Genomic DNA, 4,148 nt, shown 5'->3' on the forward strand with positions numbered 1-4,148 from the left:
TGCTCCCATTCCGCGCATATTTCGCATCCTTGGAGAGACGCTGCGCATTTTACGCACTCAGCGCGCCCGATCCTTCGTCAAACCAAAACGGAGAGGACGCTCTGGAGTTAACGGAGGGTTTCCTGATGCTGTAGCTACTCCAATCCGTGGAAAAGTGTGGGAATTAATCCATAAAGAGGCGTAGGAATCGAGGTAAGTTTCCAAGGAGGAGTCCCCCTCCCCTTAGCCTGTAGCCTGCGCGTCTCAAAGCCCCCGGACGTTTCGCTTGTTTGTGAAACCCTGAAGTGGTCAACAAAGCTGAAATCAAAACAATTTCGGTGACATCGCGAGCGAAATCGGCACACATACACCCCATAGAGCCCTTAACAAATCCAGCCAGCTTTGAAATACCTTGACGGAGCCAGAGATGTCGCTTTCACTACAGTTTACCCTCTTCTTCCCGACACCAAAAACAAACCCTGTTTTCTATCACTTCTTTCTGTACTACACTAGCATGGCCTACATAATGTCAGCTATCTACCCATCTGGGTTGGCTTCATGAATTAAATGTAACGCGAAAAGGATGAAAACGTTTCGCTGCTGCGCTGGGAGGCAGCTTAACAAAGCTGGGAGTGAAAGGGGGACTTGTTGCATCGGCGGGGTTTTCTGTTTCCCCGCACAGGCAGGCCCCAGTCACAGGAACAGGCCATAGGCTGATAACATGCACCCAGTGAGTGTTTACCCAGTGGTCACAGCGCATTATGTGCACGATACGAACACCATTATACCGGCTGCTGGTGGATGTGGAAACGCATTTGCCACCTTAAGGAAAAATTGATAACAGTAAGATCTCAAAGCTCAATTTTAAAATACTAATTGGAGTTATTGTGTTAATTCATGTTTTGTCTCATATACATCAGTTCACTAAACTGATGTAAGGAACTAGGGTAGTTTAATACTTTTAAGAAATGATTATTTAAATTTGTAATTTGAGTCCTTTCAAACGATCCCAGTCAGTTTCCCTTTTTATTTTACACCAGCTCATCTTATATATTTTAAGTGTCTGTGTTAGTTGGTAAGGTGGTAAGTTTCTGAGAGAACATGTATCTTTTGAAATCCTCTTTTAAGTATCACCATCCCATAATACCCCACATATGGGCTCATAGTTGTGTTGTGCCATTTCCTTTTAAATATTGATTAAAGGACTGCTCTTGTCCTTTACAGCAACAGAGCTGTGGTAATGCAGGCCAAACCGCAATGTAATTATTGGAGAAAATTACAGCCTGTAGGAAGAAACATAGTGGATGCATTAATTCTGTAACAGTAATCCATCTGTCAGACAAAGGGAGGGGTATGTTAGGGATAAAAGGATTTCAATTCAGAGAATAATAGTTTTGGCTTCTTCTTTGATAGAACTGATGTGGCTAAAATGGAGATAAATGTTATGTTCTGCTAATGAGAAGATGTACACTCAAAATAATTATCAGAGAGAATATGACAAATGTCAAATTGAAATGTATTAACGTTGCAACCAATAATCTTCAAAATTCTGAAATGATTGATGGTTGTCTTTTTTCTATAAAATGTTACAGAAAGTGAAGTGTGTTTAAAAATGGTATGAAACAGAGGAAGCAGCAAATCTACAGGACTGTCTTGCGAAATGAATGAAATGATTTGTTGATAGCTAGTAGCTTAGCTGTTCTACCACAGTTACAATAGGGTTGGTCACTGTGTGGGGCAGAGATGGCATTTAACTGTCTTTTAAAAATATCAGGAAGACATAACAGGAAAAAACAGATTTTAAACTTATTTATTATGAAAAGTTTATCAAATATTTAATTACATTTCACACTTTATAAAGCCATGTGCATGTTATTGTGGTGAGTAAGTTTAGGTCCATCTGTGGCAGCTGGCAACAGTGTCAGATCATGATAAATGAGGTGTGTTGTCATGTCTCCTGAAAATGGGGATTTCCAGAAATGACACAAATTAGTCTAATTTGGAAACTTCTTAACAAGGTGGTGATAGTGATTATGGAGTTTTTTTCTCGTTCTCTCTCTCTTTTTTTGCTCATTTAAAGTGTCTTAAAATGATAAATCAGGGTGTCCTGAAAGTAACAGAATCAGGAGAGGGATTTTTGTGTGTGCGAGTATGTGTGTGTGTCATTGCCTTTGCTGTGTCTAGGTCCGCCAGTGTGCAAAGCTTTGTCAGTCACCCTGAGCAAACAGCCTCCCATCGTCCTCCACTTTCCACCCATCCTCCACCCCCCATGTCTCTGCCGTTGACATCTGTTTTGAGTGTTCCGTGCACCTGTAGAGACTGTGGAAGTGTGTGTGTGTGTGTGTGTGTGTGTGTGTGAAATTGGGGTAGGGGGGTGGGGGGCTCATGGGAGAGAGGAGGATGAAGGGAGGTGCCGAATGCAAATCCAAGCGTTTGTTCTGGGCCTAAGCAACACACATTTATGTGTGTGTATGTGTTTGCCTCTTGCTGTCCAGGCCAGGCAGGCCTATTGTTGCAGCAGCAACAGGCGTCGGTGGATGAGGACACACCATATGGCCTCTGTGTGCTTTAGTCACAACCACTGTGTACGTGCTCACATTTGTGTGTGTTCATGTACTTCACCAATGCTGTTACAATATGGTAGAGTTTGGAGCAGCCGGCTGCTTGCCGCCTTCCCCCTCGTTGTTTCATCTGTCATCTCATTTCTAGACAAGAGGGCAAAATCCAGCACATGGATTTTTTTGGAAGCGAAATTAGGAGTAGTAATCTTCCCAACATGAAATCACATCTTGTGACGTCCAGATGTAGTTCCACTTTGTTTGTTTTAACTTATATAATATAATATTGTTGTACCTCGTACTTTTTACCATACTGACTCTGAGAGATGAGACAGTCCAAGTAACTACAAAACAGTGCTGATTTATTCAAAGGATCACAGGTAAAATTAACATTACACGCTCAGGTATCTTGCACCTCCAAACTGCTCGCAGGCAGATGTAAGATGAAAGACCCTGAACCCACCAGGCCTATACATTATATCCCTTCGGTTGGGCTAGCCCCATACTACACAGAAACGTCAACCGAGACGTCTCTGTTACCAGCTTTGCAGCTGGTCATAGCAGTAGTCAAAACATGAAGTAAACCAACATGTGTGCATGTGTGTCTGTTGATTAAGTGGTGTGTAGCTAAAAACATTCTCACAGACTTCTAGTACATGTCGTGACTTAAACATAAGAACATATTATGGCTAAGGCTACAGTTATACACGTCATAATAATAATATTAAACATCCTGTCTGCTGACAGTCATCAACTCTTCTCTCTAGTTATCCTTGACCAGATGTACCCTGTAGAAACTCATAAGCATGACTAAGTATTTAACAGTCTAACTAGACATCCTATCTCCACTAAACACTTCTAATACATAAAGTATCTATCTGACTAAAAATACCTAACAATATATAGCCTAGTTTTTTTTTGTTTTGTTTTTTTGCTGAATTAGAAGAGAGTTGTGCCTGAAAGAACTGTCAGTTCAGAGTTTGGATGAATCAACAGGTGATAACAGTGACTCTTGGAAACATAGGGATGCATGTGGCTGTGAAGCTGTTGTTTTTTTTTTCTTTTTTCCACTTTTAATTATGATTTGCTCCTACAATGCTGCTGCAGTTGTGTTTCAATGTCCTTTTTCTTTTCTTACACATCTTGGACCATAACAACTCGTTTGCAGTTTTCAAAAGCTTTTTCTCACATCTGTAGTGACTTTCCACATTTTGAGCTGACCAAACATTTCAGGAGTTTATCAGGCTTTATAGGATGAATCAGGATAAATATGATCACAGTTTGTGGTAAAATGGAATAAAAAGTCATAGTGAACAAGAAGGGGAGCCGAAGTTCTATGTACTGACATTTAGCGATAGAGCTGGTTTATTAGAGCAACAGTACTGAGCTAGGGGTGGGGGGTGAGTAGGTGGGCCAAAGGAGGGTGGGTATTGTGGTTGAGATGGGGGGAGGCTTTGTTTAGGGGGTGGGGGAACAATAGGCATCCCCTTGAGTGGGGTGGGTTGGGGTGTGGGGCTGGTTTCTAGCTGCAGGAGGCCACTGGGGCCTGTGCTGGCTTGTCTGAGTGCCCCCACCCACCCACCCACCCAACCCCTTCCTGTCTCCCTGTGT

The 4,148-nt window shown here is 42.1% G+C and overlaps 1 protein-coding gene across 1 annotated transcript in view; it reads left to right on the plus strand.

Annotated features, from left to right (window-relative positions):
• Nucleotides 1–18: 18 nt before the first annotated feature.
• tead1a (TEA domain family member 1a) overlaps nt 19–4,148 on the plus strand; it is a 70,337-nt gene continuing 66,207 nt past the window's right edge. Inside the window, exon 1 of the mRNA XM_020604386.1 lies at nt 19–192. The gene's annotated coding sequence lies outside the window, so the exon portion shown is untranslated. The remainder of the gene's footprint in view (nt 193–4,148) is intronic.

This window comes from Monopterus albus, unplaced genomic scaffold, assembly GCF_001952655.1.
Source record: "Monopterus albus unplaced genomic scaffold, M_albus_1.0 scaffold65.1, whole genome shotgun sequence".
Lineage (NCBI taxonomy): Eukaryota > Metazoa > Chordata > Actinopteri > Synbranchiformes > Synbranchidae > Monopterus > Monopterus albus.